Source organism: Coturnix japonica, chromosome 5 (genome assembly GCF_054131305.1).
Source record: "Coturnix japonica strain WE chromosome 5, WE-NBRP24, whole genome shotgun sequence".
NCBI lineage: Eukaryota > Metazoa > Chordata > Aves > Galliformes > Phasianidae > Coturnix > Coturnix japonica.
In genome coordinates this window covers 18,111,357-18,129,292 of record NC_140667.1, presented here as the reverse complement: position 1 = coordinate 18,129,292, position 17,936 = coordinate 18,111,357, and the positions used below count along the sequence as shown (strand labels likewise).

Sequence of the window (17,936 nt, the reverse complement as noted above, 5' to 3'; positions counted from 1 at the left end):
TAATGCATTTAAAGAGAAGCATAAGGGAATAAGTTAATAATTAACATGTTCATAACCGGAGACTGTACCTGGCAAATAGTCTTTGTGAACTGTGGAATATAACATGGTAAGGATTAGTTTTGTAAGGCTGCGGTGATTGTCTTTTGGGAATGGAAAGGGTGGTAGCTCTGCATATTGTTCATTTAACCACTTTCCTGTGTATTCCTTGAAATAAACCCCTGCATGCACTTCCTCATTTATCTCTCAGTAGTATTGCCAGGTTGACTGGTCAAAGGTACCTGTAGAGTTTTATTGAAATCAGAGTTAGCCATTTAAGGTCAACCACAGTGGTTGCTTGTAGCAATCTTTTATTTATTTATTTATTTGTTTTCTCCATCTCTTCCCACAAGTGATCTGTTAGCTGCTCAGTGAAGCACTTGGAATGCTTGGACCCTACCACTCAGCTCCTGGGGTTCCTCTCTTACCTTCTGGGTATGAATGAATGAAGGACCTGGGAGTGCCTTTTAAGTTTTCACCTCTCTGAAAAGAGAGGAACTGAAGTTACTGAACTTTCAGCTCCCTGTTGTTTATTGGCATTGGGAGTTTTGAATTCTCTCCTTCCTGTTTCTCCCTTGGTTTGTAAACAGTTGCTCTGCATTTCAGTGAAGCTTTGTTCAATTATTCTCAGATAGTTGTTGTTATACAGCTTATAATCAGTTTTAAAGATGTAGAACTGTGTAGATATATTTCATTGCTAAGTCATTCTTACTGTTTTAGTGTAAAATTGGTATAAACCCAGGTTCTTTTCACAGCATGCAACCATGGATAACTTGACAGATCCAGCTATGTACATTTTTTCCTACAGTTGTTTTAGAACTTGACCTCATGTGCAAAACATTCCTTCAGAAAAGTGATATGTAGCCATTTCCAACTGGGGTGAAGTAAACTTTGCAGACATAGGGTTGAATTAGGATTTTTATTCACAGAATCACCAAGGTTGGAAAAGACCTACAAGATCATCCGGTCCAATGCTCCACCTATCACCAATAATCCTCACTAAACCATGTCCCTCAACAAAGCATCCAAACGTTCCTTAAACACTTCCAGGGTCAGTGACTCCACCACCTTCCTGGGCAGCCCACTCCACTGCCTGACCTTTCAGAGATCTTTCAGAGATTTCCAAGCCAATAACTAGTTAGGCTCCAGTGAGTGAAGTTTTTCCAATGAAATAAAAAAGCACTGAGACTAGTGTTTATCATAAAGGGCTTATGATCTCTGTGGAGCAGGGAGGATTAATATATATTATGCAAGTTCATATTTTGGCATGTGAATCTAATACGGCTTGCATTTGGGATGGCATTGAGTCAGTAGTTCCAAGTCTTGAGCTTTGGAAGAGCTCTATCTTCAGAAAGCTGCCTTTTATATAGACAAGCTTCCTGCATTGGAAGTGACCAAACAGCCGTCTGCCTTACTGAGTCATTCAGGGTAGCACTGTCCCTTGCTTCCTCTGAGCATCACTGGTTTGGTGGCTGTCTTCTTGAGCCATATTGCAACTTGCTTCTGATACCCATGGAGTGCAGAATTGGAAGTTCTTGGCAGCGTTTCCATGTTTGGAGAAAAGATACGAAATAACTATCAAACAACATAAATGCTATTAAGCTTTTTTTCTTGGCACAACATAAGGGATCTGATCTCAACAGTAGTGGTAGAAAATTATCTGCATGATTGAAAAACACTTCCTCAAGTAATTTATAATCTTTGTTTTTTATATGATTGGTACTTAACGTAGAGAGTCAAAGAAAATATCACCATCTGTGAATTCTGTAGCTTAAGATAAGTAGCAACAAGTGTAAAGTGAGTACTAGTGGCCGAGCTTTAACTAGTTAGCCGCTGTGTGCTGGTTAACATGCCAGCTCCCATCTCACACCAGCTGCAATGGCACTGCCCAGGTAGCTTGTGTTTTCTGCAGCTGCTTGATGTTGTAATGCTAATTTTGTGTCCTATTTCAGATAGGACGAAACTGAGCTTATTTGAAAGATAGTCTTTAACAACATGCTTATAGCATTTTCCTATAGCTTAATCAGTAGAGATTAAGAACAAAGTTGTTTGTTTTTTTTTTTTTTCTGGCAGGACTTGCAAGACTACACTCGTGTATTTATATTTTTGTCATGCCAGTTTTAACCTGGCATGACAAGAGACCTTTTTTGTCAGAACCTTTGTTATTTCCCTTTGTTCTAAACTGCCAGTGGTTCTCCTTGTTTGGTAGCCTTATGAGTTTTCCTTTAGCAAAGAGAAAAGTAAGAGATGTAGTGTTTGAGCCATGTTTATGGAGTGCATCCACTGGGAAATTTTCATGCTATAGCCATCTTAGAAAATTGTCATTATTTTTGTATTATCCTCAAAGAGAAACACACTCAAAAATATTTTGGAGTAGGAGAAAAGTATGTTTTGAGTGAGAGCTGCGTAGCTTTCCTCGTGCAGAAGAGTGAGACAGACCAAACTAGTCTCAGCAGTGGCAGTTGCTAATATTTGTGTGAGGCTGCTGATGCTGGGCTGGTGGACTCTGATGCTCTTAATGAGACTCCTCTTCAGGCAGAATCTTTCTGACACACTTGTCTAGAGGTCAAAGATACCTTTGTTCTACGTTTAGAATCATAGAAAGGCCTGGGTTGAAGAGGATCTCGAGGAACATCTAGTTTCAACCTCCTTCTGTGGGCAGGGTCACCAACCACCAGACCAGGCTGCTCAGAGCCACACAGTGTGAGGAGTTTATGGTTTTCAGTGTTTCATTCTCAGTAACAGTTTTTAGGACTTATGGCATTGTCCTGTGGCTTAACCATATCCCAACCTTCTGCAGCCCTATGTAATGCTGGAACTTCATCTTTGAGCAAAGGTGATGGAAACTATATTCACAAGAACAAGATTCTGCTCAGGTTGAGACACCATCACATAAAGTAATACTGAGTAAATAAAGCAAATAGGTATCCGGGGGAAAAGAAAACTTGGAATGTTGCGAATTGATGCTAAGTCACTTGCTCTGTGTGGTTGATCCAAAATGTGGTATTGCAGATCCCAGCTGGTTGTAGCAATGTGGTAAATAAGCCATTGTAACTGAAACAAATGACAAACTGCAAGCACTTAAGTGGAATGGGAAAGATGTGTTGCAGCTGAAGCTGCTGCTCTTGTTTTAAGGAGGGAGCTACTGTCCACTTCAAGTATTGATATCGAATTAGCAACCATTCCTTTAATATAGAAGAAAATATTTTTTTTGCTGCTTTATTTTACATGGATGTAATCAAGATGTATTTCTCATTGTCGCAAAGTTCTTGGGAGAAAGTCATTGCTTTTAAGGAGACAAAGCAGTTGCTGAGCTTTCTTTGTGGCATGATCTGTCACATTTGGTGGAACTAAAATATCTGAGAAATGATGATGTCAGTGAAATGGCAATCAAGAATGAAATGAAGGACAACAATTACATTTCAATATTTGCTTGCTTGGTAGCATTAACCAAACTCCTGGCTGACTATTGAATGCGATTGTTCTGAATGTTCAGAAGCATGTGTGTGTATGACTGGGGTATCAAGTTGCATTTTCTTGGGATAACTCAATCAGCTGAGCAAAGCTTCCTGTCTATTTTGTTCACTTTTCATTCAGAGTCGTTCCCTTTCCCTCTAGGAGGAAGAAAAGAAAGGCAGAGGCAAAGCCATAGACTAAATATATTCAGAAACTTGGTATGCTAAATTCTAGCTGGCTTTAGAAGCTATTTCCCCATATAATTTGATTTTATATATGCCTGTGGAATCTTTCTTGTTGGAGAGAGGGAGACTGGCATCTGCTTTTAGATGAGTAAAAATATCTTTTTTGGGATTTGGAGAGAACTGGCAAAGAAAGCTGGTGCTGCTCATGCTAGCAATCTCATCTGTGGCTAAAAAGGAGTTTGTTGAATTCATAATTGAGAGGAGATGATCAAAATACAAAGAAGAAGCATATGTTTTATATTCTACAATATTTGAAATGTGGACTGGTTATTTTTTAGATTAAAATGGTTTAGATGTTATATAGTTGCTTTGCAGGCAAATATGGAGATTGGTTTTTAAATCCACTCAAACCAAAACAAAGAGAACCCTTCCTTTTTCCCCAAGGAGCCTCGTGATTAGAATGTCAGCAGTTACTTGGCCTTGATGGAATAAACAATGCATTAAAAAGCTTCACGTAATAAAAAGTAACTCATTAAGCAAGATTGAACTTGAAAAAAGAGTTTTGCTTGCAGGGAATAAATCTTAAGTACAGGCTGCTCTCTGAGAAGACTAAATAATACAAACTGTTAGAGAAGCAGTCAATTGCAAGATCGCTACTTCTGAATTCTGTTGAGAAGATCCAGGCACGAAACTGTGAGTGAGACATGTCAGTTAAGGTGCAGCCTGCAGCTCCTGTGTGATTTTCAAGCCCTCCCTTTGGAAAGCAGTGCTAGGTAAGAATGCTTTTCTTATAAAATGTCATTGCTATGTGAGGTCTCCTCTCTTGTTTATCTCTTATGCCCTCCTTTTTACCCCTGGTTTGTTGTCTTCCCCCTTTTTTAATCTCACCAAGGCTGTCAGACTTCAATGGGAAGAGAGAAGCCTGAGTGCAGTGCAAGTGGTCGTTAGGTTGATGATCCTATATGCCTCCACTGTGATCTAGAGGACAAACTTTGAAACTGCAAGTGTGTCTATGCTATACCAGTATGCTAAAACTGCAGTGCTGTGCTGCTTGTTTGACCTCTGCTGAGGTACACTGGAAATTGCCTTCTTCAGGCATGCATGTCACTTCTGGCTTGCTTAACATGCGTTACCTTCTGGCTCCGGTAAGTGTGCAATCAGATGAATGCGGTAGCAGATTGTGACAATTCATTACAACTCATTCTGTCAGAAAAGAGGAACTCTGTGGAAAAATGTGAGCGTTATAACAATGCTGTCTGTTAGCAGAAAAGGAGGCAAAAGTATACTGCTATACAATGCAAAGTAATAGCTCTGATGTGAACCACTTGCTTTCCAAATTAATTCTTACTGGAACTTTGAATATTTCTTTGTGTTTATTTTGTCATATCTAGTATTTCAGGCTCTTGTGTTCAGAAATGTAATTGCGGTTCTTGTTCTAATGGCACTGATATTTGGCTGGCAGAACCAGTTGCAACAAGTTCTGTGTTACTTTTTCTTCTAGCAGCTGTTTCCTAATGTATTCTTTATTTTTTCTTAAGAAAGTGTCTAGGGATTTTGATGTAGTCTTTTGTATTTTTGTTATTCTGTGGATTTCTGAAAAGGCTCTTTGCTTATTTTTGAAAACTTCTGCCATGTCTATGTTAATATATACTAACTCGCTGTCCTGAGTGATAATGGCTGTTCAGAATTCTGCTTGATACTCCCTTCAGTTACCACTTCTACCCCAGCAGTTGACTCAATGTACTTACAGAACAGAGTGAAAGAATTACTGTAGTTGTTACTTCAGTAGTGTGCTTCACCAGGGTTATGCTGTGAATGCTTCTCTTAGAGGTGAAACTGCCTGGAGACCTCCTGCATCCCTTAGAACTCCCTGCGGGGAGTGTGTTCAGGGACTTGTGCTCAGGTTGACTTGGTGTATTCAGGGGGTCCAGGTTATGCAGCAGTGAAGGACCATCCAGCAGTGCTGGGAGTTTGTGCTTTCTAATACATAGTTTTTGAACTTCACTGTCACAATTAATGTTGAGCCTGTTTTACATACTGAACTTTCCATTCTTTCCAGTGTAAGTAAAGGAAATGTTGGCTTGTAAAGGGCAGAGAAGTCCTGGTTTATGCAGTACTTGATGAAATATAAACTGGAGGATGTGGTTAAAATTTGTTTTGGTGGAAAAAACCTGCAGGAAAAAACCTGTGAGAGAAAATTTCGAAGGCATATATGTGCAGGTTTCTTCTTTATGCAAATCCAGAACTTCTTATTAAAGAAGAAATGAAGACATTGCAGTAGCTTAAAAGTGTTGTTTCTAAAACCATTAACTACAGGAAAATTACAACCAATATAGTGATTTGTGCTTAAATTTGGATATGTCAGCTGAGATTTGAATTATAACAAATCGTTAAAATAGATAGTATCTATTCAAATAATGTGTAGTTTATATTTAGTCTCGCTTTCTATGCTGTTGTTTCAAGCAGGGTATGATTAATGACATTGTGAATCCAGTTTCATGAGTTCTAAGATTCATTTGAAGGACATTTTTCTTGCAGAAAGTAATTGTGAATTTGAGCACTTAAGTGAGTACTTACATATTCTCTTTATACACACACACACACACATTATTTTTTTTGGCAAGAAATAGATTACCACTTCCTTGTTTGCTGAGGAAAGCCACCTTAAATTAAAGACGCTTATTTGAAGTAGATGGTGAGTGCTGCTGACAGGCAGATGCCTCTGTCCGCTGGTCACAGGGCTGCAATGCAGATAGTGCTGATGCTGCTAACATTTTTAAAATTTACCTCAGGTTTTCAGTTCACTTAGTGGTTCCATTTATTCATAACTGTAGGTAACACCTAAGTGTTACTGAATATGTACCATCATAGTGAAGAGGACTGCAGCGGCTGAGTGCATGTCCTCGTGTAGCAGGGTGCCTGGGCAGGATGTAATTATGCTCCAAGTTGTTCCTGCTTCCCCAACACATCTCCCAGATGTGACTGACTTCAGGTGGAAAACTGGAACCTTTTGCAAGAAATTAAGGTCTCATTTCAGGACATCTGTGTGTTGATCCTCTTCCCTTGCAGGTTCTGAGGTGTTTTACTGTTATGTTTTGCTTATCGTGTCACGATCGATGTAAGTTCTGTATTCCCCGTGTCTAATGTTATCTCCTGTTCCCTTTTACCTTTCAAGTTCCAACTGTGCCCTCACTTTGCTACGCCTGTTGTTGCTGAAAACTTGTTGCTGCCTTATTGCTGTGCTGGGTGACCTTAGCTTCGTAGTGCTCTTGTTGCTTGTTTCCTCCCTCTCTTGTCCTTATTCCTATGTAAGAAATCCATGTTTTACCCCCTGCTTTCAATTCATTGCTCTTTTTAGAAAATCCGTTTCTTGGCTCTCCTGATAAACTGCATCAAGTTCAAGCTTGTCTTACTTGCTTTAAGACGTGTCATTAGTGCTGTCCCTACTCTGGTTTCCTGCCAGGTTACTCCCTTTAAGTTTGTTCATATGTGGCTGTAGTAAAATGATTTGTTTTACATTTGTCTGCTGTTTGCTAGGTAAGACTTCTAGACTAGAAATATGCTACGATTTACAGTACTTGTAACTCTTTGTGTGTAAGAGTAATTATTTCATTTATTACTGTTTTGAAAAGTTAATTCTTCTGTCTTTCTCAGTCAATTGTTTTTCCTAATTTCCTTTTCCGTCCTCCTGCCCTCCTACAGAGAGTTTCACTTCATTTTCCTACAGCCTGTTTGTTCCACAGCCTTGAAAGAAGCCAGAAGGAAAATAAAAGGCAACGTAAGAGCATTGCTCATAATTGCGGAGTCTTTTAATTGTGCCTCTGTTTTCTGTTGGCAAGATGCAAGGAAAGGTGGGTTCCAGGTGATGTCAGAGATCCAGAAACACTGGTCACAAGAGTTTCTCTATTGTAAGTTGTTCACGCTAATGAAAAGAACTTGTGTGTATAAGGATTAGAGAAATGAACGTATATTATCTTTCAGGACAGCTGCATTTTAATTAGAGTGATTTTTCAGGTGTGTCTGCTAGGCACCTCTCTGCTTTAACTGTGGCTGTTTTGAGCTGCTGTAGGATGTCTGGAGAGTGTTGGTATTGCTTTTGGATGGGGAGAGATGCAATACGGTTTTTGTTTAGATTCTGACCACAGAAGAATGCACACGGAAAGATTACCAGCATATTTGTTTTCTCTCTTCGTTGTGTTAGCATAGGTGGATAACAAATCTTGTAAAGTGTAGAATATTCAATATGTGGTCTGTGTCAATTTGAAATCCTAAAATCTTCATTCAGAATTGTTCAAACTAATGAAGGACTGCACTGATCTGTTAATATCTACTAAGAGTTTTTAATGTTCCTTCACTGGCAGGGTGCTTTTTTTTTTTTTTTTATTTTTTTAATGGATTTATTGCTGCTGTCTGTCAGATCTGCCTTTTTTCTATGTGCTGAATGAAAGACAAATCTGCAGCGGATTTGCCTAATGTGAACTTTCCTATTGCAATGAACCAGGGTCCATGATTTCACTCGGTTGTGCTTTCTCTCATTATTTTTCTGCCCACTCTTCCCCTGCTGGGTTGTGATTTGCTGTATTTCAGATGCTAAAAGCTCCTGAAGACAAGCCCTTTCTTTTCAAGCACAAGCTGTTCTGGAAACCTTAGTTGCTGAAATGTCATAATTTTCCAAGTCTTAAATCGAAATTTTCCTCACAACTAAGCTGTTGAGTGTTTGAAATCAGTGAGTTTGGGTAGTTTACTTATAAAGTTTCTTGTGAACCATCACACTATGTAGTTAATCAATATTGACATACATTACAATATTCCTGGTATGGCCTCTTTCAAGTTGGATTTTACAGTTAGTTTGCTTCTCAAACCTCATAAGCCTAGTCCCATAGTTTTGTTGATTATATTTATGCCTGTGAATTTTTAGAAGTTAGAAGTGTTACAGGTATGTAGTTAGTTACAGCTTTTATTCTTTTCTACATCAGTCCCATACAGGCCAGGAACTGCAATAAATATTTGAAGCAATGCTGTTGCCTACTTAGTTCTGTTAAGTGCTGCTATTTTTATTTCTTTAACCGAAGAATTATAGTCCCTGTACACAAATCCATTCTCTGCTCTGTTATTTTTAAACTATTGCCTCTTTACTCATTGTTGTTTCAGTTGTGCTTATCCACGTGTTTTCTTAATTCCTGATGGTTTATTCAGCTTCTCTTTGCGTCATATAGAGTTTATTAAGGACAGCTTGAATGCTAGCCAGAACTCATCTGGTGAAGTCAGCATTATTAATCAAGTCCCCTAACTTGGAGGTGGATATCTGTAAGTGTTAGGATGCATCTCAGGTCCAAACAATATGTATTTATAAAGTTCATAATATTTGAAATACTGGCAATTTAGCTCAGCTGGAATCACCATGTATTGAGCAGGGCTTTGAGATTTCAAGTTTAGAAGTGGGACTTGTATGGTAAAAGAAAGCTTCCCTTTCAGGGCAGTGGAAAGCAAAACTACTCTAGAAAAAGCAACACAAACGCAGATAGTGTGGATTGTCCTATGTGAATCTACAAAAATTGGACTTACAGAACATAAGAGTGGGTCTTATTGCAATGTTATAAGCGTTTAACTTTCCCTTCAAAAAAGAAAAAGGAAAGAACAACCCCTGGACTGTTCTATTAAGATGTGATGCTCTGAGTTTTGCATGTGATGACATGTGTCTTGGCAGCTAGAGGTGCTCAGTCCTGGGACCACTTTTGAGTTCGAAACATCATTGTTTCCAGATGACATTCATTGTTTCCCTTCTGCTCTTGATATATTCTGGATTCAGAGTTGCCATGGTGGGACTCAGGTTCATCATTTGCACTTATTGTTGTGCTCTTTTCTGAGAAATTCTCATGTATGTGGAATCTGAGGAAATCTTCTTTGACAACTACAGGGCAGAGAGAGAAATAGGAAATGCCTTTAGGACCAAGGTGACTTTTCAGTCCCTGGGACAGATGTCTGTAGAGATGCTGCATGGCCTTGCATTACTGTTACTGTCACAAAACATCCCTTGCTTAAATATTACTGGTAAATGCTGTTGTTTGCCTAAGGAAGTATTCACTAATGAAATGATGTTGCCAATTGGTGACAGCAGAAGCAATATTGCAAATAGCATCTAAAGATGAAAGGGGTATTCTGAACACCGCTGCTGTCATTTTTCCCACCTAATTTGTTCATTTGTTTCTGTTCTGATGATTTCATAATTTGTTTTTTGTTTAAATGTTTTTTATTTGAGTCTTTATCACGCATTACATACTTGCGTATGTATGATGCAATGTAAAAATGTGCTTCAGAGTATGGGTAGTCGTGTTTATTGCCCACAAGGGTCTCTAAGTTAGGCTGTCAGCAAATGAATGAACGTGGAAATTCAATCTGACAGAAGATGTCTGTGTGATCACAGGGCAGTCATGAGGAGCTCTCTTGAGGATTCCTTTTTTTTCCCTTTGATTAGTAAAGAGCGAAGGAATTTTAACTATGATTGTGAATGCATAGCTGAAAATACTTGCGTGGGTGAATAAGGACATTGGAGAGAGTATGTCTGAATACACTTTGGAGGCAAAAAATTCCATGGTGTAAATAGTGTGGAACTCCTGTAGATGTGAGATGTGTTAAGTATACAGCACACCTTTAAAAGTGTAGCATTTTTTCTATTTGCTATATTTAAAGAAATGGTTATAGTTTTAACTCGGAATTTACTTTCCCTGAAATCAGAACACGTGCTGAACATTTTCACCCTTTTAAATCTAGTATTTATATTTTGCTCCTACTATGCTACTTGCCTTGTCTAACATGTACTGATTGTTGTGAATTAGAACTTTTCTTTTAAGATCTTTAAGGAAAAACAGATAATGCTTGAAAAAGCTCCCATGCCCCTTGGGCTAGAAGTCAGAAGTCTGGTTGATATTAATTTTACTGGTATTTGGAAGCTATTGTTTTTGAGACGTTACTCCTTTCTATTGGTAAAACCAATGTTTGTCTTCCTGAAACAGAAGGAATTAGATCTTCTGTGCACAGCACAAATTGCAGCATTTACAGAATGTGATGGATTGCCAAACACAAGGGCTTTTTATAATTCAATAAATAAAATCAGAATCACTTTTACTGGATTGTTTTTGGTTTTTTTTTGTTTGTTTTTTTAGTTTGATGTTATGATTGCATATTAATAGTTGACAATGGCTTCTATCGCTTTGTAATTTTATCAAAAACTAAAATACAAAGACTCCAATGTAAAAGTGATGCAGAACACAATTTAATTGGCTATTGCTAGTAGATGTGCTCTGTTTCCTGTAAGAGAGGAAGGTCAAAGAGTACAGTAAGATAATCATTCTTCATATCCCATTTGTGTATTATGTAGGTAGTATATGATTAAAGTAGAGGTGTAGGTGCTGAGGATAGCCAGCAAAGCGTTTACGGTGATTTAAGCTAATAAGTAGTTGGCAGGATGCAAGCTTACTCCTCTGTTTCACATGTGACTTTCAGGAATGCTTCATTTTCTGTTAGTTAAAGGTACAGTAAATCTTGCTGGAGCTAAGATCACTATTTTCTCACCAGATTTGGAATGCCGGTTGAGCCTTACATTGGAGTAAGTTCTAGTACCAACAAGAAAACACTGCTGAGAAATATAAGCGTGTATATGTGTACATCTTGTTACTTTTATTCACTTTCTAAAGACGACGAATAACTCTAAAACCACTATCACAATGCAAGATTTCCAACTTGGATTCCAGTCTTTTTGTGTTGTGCTGCACTTCTCCAGTCCTATCAGTTGCTGAAGTGAAACCTTCTATCTTTGCATTATGTGTTGCATAACACCAATAACTTGTGCTTATGTGTATTTCTTCCTGATAATGGCAGCCATCCGTAACCAGCTCTTAGACAAATAGCAAATTCTTGTGCTTTGTTGAAAGGCTTGGATTTCTCAAGTGATTCTGGCAACTTGTATCACTATATGCTTTTGTGATAAGGATTGATTACATTAAAATGTCGTACAAACTTGTATTCAAGCACTATTTTTCTACTATTATCAGTCTTTACCAGACATGTCAAGATTCAAGATGCTGGTTTACAGAATTCCATTAGTACTCCAGAATCATTTGTCCTTTCAAGGAAATTTCATTTAAGTTGATATTGGTGAGTCTGCAACTCTGGATCTTTAACCTCTAAAGCATGATAGTTTAAACACAGCAAATACAGGTTATTAGTGCCATAGATTTGATATTTACTTGTGGATTTTATTTTTTAAATTGGTATACACAGAACATTTTGTATGTATGATGGTTTAGGATGTTCTTTCTGTAGAAGCTTCAAAATTGCATAAATACGCTTGGATCCTGACCTGCCTTTGTTAAATGTGTATTATAGAAAGGCATTGGAACGCAGTATTGTTTGGTCATGATTTGGAACAATATGCTGAAAGAAAGGCCTTTCAATCCTACTACCTTTAATTACTTATTAGTACAACTCTTTACGTATAAGGGCATTTTCTAGGGGGAAAAAAAAACATGCACTGTTTTCTGAGAGTAGTCAAGTCAACTTTGTCCTGTGCTGCTGTATTGAGTACCTTAATGAATTCTGGATGGCAGTAGAAACGATGCCCTTGATAAGAAATTCCAGGTGAGTGGGACTCCAATTAATAGAAATTAAATACTGGGACAAGGAGAATTTTCTTTTTATTTCTAAGAACCATACCTAGCAGTGTGTACTGTTATTTTTTTCAGTCTTTGTTCTCCTTCTAATGATTTATTAGTGGTTTAGAGCACTTCCTTTCCAAAAAGGCTTGGGGATGCTATCTCTGTGCTGTCTTGAGGCTTCTTGGCATACTTTGGTCAGGGTTTTGAAGTATTGTGACATCAGTGAAACCGTATGCTTAGTTCAGATTTTAGTTCTTCAAACCCTCATTTTTGTGTCCCTCCCAAAATTAAGTTCCCTGTCATCTTTTTTAATTTAAAGAGACCACTAATTGTTTTATCAAAAAGGCAGCATAATGCTGCCTTTTCATTGATACAAACTTCTTACTGGTCAATAAATACTCTTCCTCTCTGTGTTGAAATTATTGTTTTGTTCTCCTCATTAAACTTGAGATATTTCAGTATTAATGATTTCCAAGTGTCCTTCTTCAATATTTGTTCTGGTACTTTTCCACTGGAAGGCTTTTCTGGATTGAATTTAGATGTCCTACTCAGGCAACCCTGTAATATCACAATAAGTAACTTCTCTTTATTCCTCTGCACATTTGTTCTATTCCTTTGCTTCGGTTTGCATCTCATCATGTTGGCTGTAGTCTGTGTTCAAAATGTTCATCTGAACTTCAGGTCTTGGAAAATTTGACTTTGTTCTCATTGATTTTCTTATTCTTTCATGAGCTGACTTCTTAAAAATTTATTTGGTCAAACAAGGGAGTAAGGCTGTTACCGGTTCACAGATACGTAATTGTTGATTAGGGTAGTGTACATATGGTGGGTGAATGTTAGAAGGGTAGTAATCACTCCTTTGCTCTGTGATCTAATGAGATGTTCCAAATTCGCTACAACCAGTGGCAGATGATGAGATGATGGAGCTGTATGCATTTGCCAGCTTGTTGGTGAAAAACATTTATATATAATTTATGTATTGTAGTAGTGTGGAGAAGAATTACCACAGATTGTTCTTCCCTATGTGTTTTTATCAGGGAACCTAAAGATATTTTCTAATCTCCAAGTTTAAGAGTTTGCAAGGTCTCAAGTGTTGTTGGAAGCACACAGCAACACTCAAGTGTGGTTGATTTCTTTCCAAAACAATATGTAGAGTATTATTAAACAAACAAAAAACAAGCTGCAAAAAACCCCAAACCCAGTCACTTAAACGAGCATTACATTTACTTTTCCCCGAGACTGAGGTCTTGCATGCTGTTGGAAAGGAGCAGGGAAGAGCAGGATGTTTGAGGGAGAACTATTGTTTTTGAAATCTTAAATTGGTATTTCTACTTCTTTAATGAGTCGAATTTTGCTTCACTTGAAGTGTCGGCAGCATGAATGGCGGTAATTAAGATTTCCACCCTCTTCTATAGGGGAGCAAGAGGGGCTTGTTGTCATGGGGACAGCTGAGTGGCAGCTTCCAAAGTGAGAAATTGCTGCTGAGAGCTGTGGCATGAACGTTTGCAACCTTTCAGAGAGGGTTTCAGGACAAAATGAAATTTATTTACCTGGCTCTCAAAGCACCTGATCTTTTTGTACAAGTGTTTTTGTATAGTCTTTTTGTTTCATGTGGTTCTTCTTAATAAATGTGTGAAATATCATGTCTACTTAGTTTTCCTTGGCTTGCCTTGATTGGAAGAACCAATTACCTTGCAAGTACAACCTGACATATGTGGTCAGAATATTCAGCACCCTACAGAACCTGTATATTTATATTTTTTTATTTTTTGTTTTATTTTTTCCTCTTGCACTATTTCACATTTTAGAAATATCAGCTGTTAAAGTTTGTTTTTTATAGAAATTTCCTGGTAGAAATTCTGAGATGCTGTATTACAGACTTTTCTTTTTGGTCACTGTGACCTTTCTAGTAAAAGGAAAATGTGAGAGAAGGAAAACAGCTTGCTATCTAAAAATGGTAATTCTGATGTAGAGGAAGAAAACAGGCTAGAGAAGGAAAACTGTGCTAGAGCAATGTTGTTCTGTAACTTAAGGGAGTGTGTTCTGTTTCTCTTTATATGTTCTGATGCCAACCTGTGGCATATGCCTGATGGTTTCTTGTGAATGAGGACTGGTGGAAAATACTCGTAAGAAAAGTTAAGAAAGACGTGACCTTCAGCTCATTTTTTGAAGGTGGAATTCATCTGTGCCATCTGTCTGCTCCTAGTTCAGAATTTCTGTAGTTCTCAGTGGTGTGACAGACTGGTAGATCTAAAAGCAGTGCAAAGGGAAAGTCCTGCTTGGAGGTGAATAGTTCTTGGAGAATGGGGTGAGAGAGCCCAAAGCAGGACATGTGCAGCATCATTACGATGTTTGTGGATAAGAGTATCTCATTTATAAAATAATACTGCAAATAAAAGCTGTCTGGAAATAGAAGGTGAAAAGTTTTTGAAAGTCTGTTGGATTATGGGGATTGCAATAGAAGCAATGTTGGGAACACTGAATTGAGAATCCCATTTTAATTATTTCCTGCTAATTGGTACCACTGAGATTTAATTTGCAGAGAAACTGCTGCTGCTCATGTTCCACATCTACAGTTCTGAATATCTTCATTTTAGAGAGTCTATTCCATTTGGAATCTTATAGGTCAGTTAATTTCCTATTCTTGAATTTATAGTGTTCTTGATTATGAAAGTTGTGTAATTATATGTATATGTGAATATAATTGTAATGAAATGATTATAATGCAGTTATAGTATTAGTTATTGTGTGAAGAAGAGGACAGGATATTTCTTTTGTGAGCTGGATTAACCTGTACTTTCAGCCCAAGGGAGTAAGAGAACATCTCACTTGCAGAGGATTAGGATGCAAGGACAATCCCTGTAATGCCTATAGAACTGTTTTGCGTGCTGGAATTTGGCTGCTCATGGTTTACCTTAGGGAAAGTCCCGTGAATTGTGCGGGTTGCATTGCAGTGCTGCTTTCATATCGAAGGATGTGCAACTTCCTGTTAGTCTGGTCTGGAATGGAATTCAGATAACAGAAGCAAAATAGGGGCCTCATCTTTAGGAATAAGCTCCACAAGGGCTACACTAGTCTAGAGCCATCTAAGTCTGTAATTATGTTTTATCTTAGGGACTGAGGTAGCCTGTGTTCTGTAATAGCCTTAGAATAATTGTGTAAGGTGATAGTAGTGATAATGTCTATTTCAGATGTTTTCAGTGCCCTTTTTATCAATTCCCACCAAATATATGGACATATCAATTCTGCAGGTGTGTAGTGAAGTCAAATTGTGTAAATTACAAATGCAAGTATTAGTTAAGGAAGTCCTTGAGTGTTTTCTTCTTCTCTTGGGCAGCAGTTGGAAAACTGACTTCCCACATGCAATTTTGATACTGCCACCTAGCATTAGATGGAGGTTCCTTGCTTCCAAAAATAGCTGGTGTTACATATCATGTATGTAGATTCTTCTCTCTGCTTAAGAATCTGCCCTGAGCTGTAACAGGAAATGTCCTTAAAGCGGGACTGAGATTCTTACATCTGTGATTTTGTGGCTGGGGTAAAGTCATCTGACTATAACGAACTCTTTCTTACTTCCTTCAGGTAGGATTCCAGACAGGACTGTGTTAAGAACTGTACTGTGGTTCTTGGTCCTGCTGCAAGGTTATTTTTGGTTTCCTCCAATGACTGTTCCTTGTGAAGTGCAGGGAGCTGGCCCCATGATAGTCAGCGGTGTAGTGGGCTGCTCTCTGCGGCACAGAGACTCAGCTAGTGTGGTTACTGCTTGGGGTGCTGTGTCTTTGGGGGAACCTGCGGATCCCTGGTTGTCAGGAAGTACTCCAGCTCGGCTACTAACGATGGTTAATAGTGACATATTTATGTCATGGGAATCTGGTTTCAGTGAAACAGCTCTTAAGAATATCCGCTAAGAGGAAGTTCTCTTTAGATTCTTAATGGAAGTAGGAGTGTGCATTGCAATCTGGGTGGAGGAAAGTGGATCCCTTTCAGTTCACTCTCAGAAGGTGAGATTGTGATGCGTTTTTTCTTTCATGTTTCTTACCCTTTGCTGTAGGGCATGCTGACTAGTCGGAAATGGTACTTTTAGAATGTCGATCAGTTATATTGCTTGTGTTTCTTTATTTTCATCCTATTCACAACAAAATATTTAAAGTTGCTAGTTTCTGTCCCTAAAGTGTGTTTAGCTATTTCCAAGTCAGAACTCCAGCAGTAGGGTTTTTTTTCCACAGTAATTCTCAACTGTAATTCTCATTTTCTAATGTATCAACAAAATAACTTTCGTCTATTTTCTAGTTCTCATACAAATAAAATTAGCATTCATGTCAATATCAATATATGAAGGTGAAAACAGAGGAAGGTATGTAGGACCAGAGAGGTCAAAGTGCCAAAAACTTTGGGTTCTTTTTTTTCCTTGTGTCCTAAGAATTCAGCTTCTTACCCCTCTCCTCTGTTAATGTCAAAGGAATATAATATATGCTCGTGGTATTTGCAGAATTTGTGAGCTGTCTGAAAATAATTCAATTCAGAGATATTGATACTTAAAGTAATGACATAAAATATTTAACATGCGAGTCCCAGAATGTTGGGTGTAAAACAGAAGTGCTGTCTGCATCATACAAGATGAAAACAATTATTTTTCCTAGAGATAAATTGTTGTCATTCAGAAGCAGGACATTCTCTCTCCTCTAATTGCAATTTGTCATTGGTTTTGTATTAGATTGTATTTCTGTCTTTACAATGCCGTACTTTGAGTTGAATGAATATTGCCACTCATCCCTTTAGGAGTTTGATTTACTGTATTGATGGGACTAATTTAGGTTCTTAAATTGTTTTCAAAGCAGTTGACTGCTGTAATGTGACAGTATGTGGTAGCACAAAAGCAAACACATTATGTGGCATCTTGGACTGAACTTGTTTTTTTGGTGCAGTTATTTATAAGCCAGTCTTGTGTGAACTAAAATTGGACTGGAGGATCTTTTTCCAACCTTGGTGATTCTATGATTATAAGTAAAGCTAAAGACTCTAAATCGGTAGCCACTTGTCTACCCACTTTCTGGGTCTTCAATGTTAAGGAAACGGCAAATTTTCAAAAATAGGATTACTCAGCAAGGTCACGCAAGAAATCTGCTTTAAAACTAAGATCTGAATCTCAGTCTTCCAAACTCCAATGTAGCAGTGCCAAAGCCATTAACTTGTTTTATCTGTTACCGATGCAGGAAAGCTTACTGCCCTGAAGATTTTACAAATGTAGTCACTTTCTCTTTTCTTGTGGGAAAACCCTCTGTATGTGTAGGGACACGTCCCCAAGTCCTGGTCCAGTGGCTGAAATAGATGCAGTGTCATCACTCAATTCAAATTGCTTCAACTTTATAATGGAAAATGGATGAATTTAACCTTTGAGCAAAATCACTCTGTGAGTTAATGATGATTTATTCTACAAAAAAAGTCATTCTAAAGTATTATTACTCTTTCCTGTTCTACTTACAGATTGATTTTCATTTCTTTTTCAAGTACTATTACCCAAGTGCTTTAAAGTGAAAAGAAACTTAATTATGTCTTATTAAAAATGTATAGAGTAAGCTTCATACAGTGTGGCACTCCTTCCAAG

General features: G+C 37.9%; 1 protein-coding gene across 37 annotated transcripts in view; it reads left to right on the top strand.

Annotated features, from left to right (window-relative positions):
- Positions 1-17,936, top strand: part of PLEKHA7 (pleckstrin homology domain containing A7) — a 130,101-nt gene that overhangs the window by 40,722 nt on the left and 71,443 nt on the right. The window contains exon 1 of one of the 37 annotated variants that reach the window (XM_015864136.3): positions 16,072-16,332. The exons of the other annotated variants lie outside the window; for them this stretch is intronic. The gene's annotated coding sequence lies outside the window, so the exon portion shown is untranslated. Of the gene's footprint in view, positions 1-16,071; positions 16,333-17,936 lie in introns of those variants that run through there. 37 annotated transcript variants of the gene reach the window in all.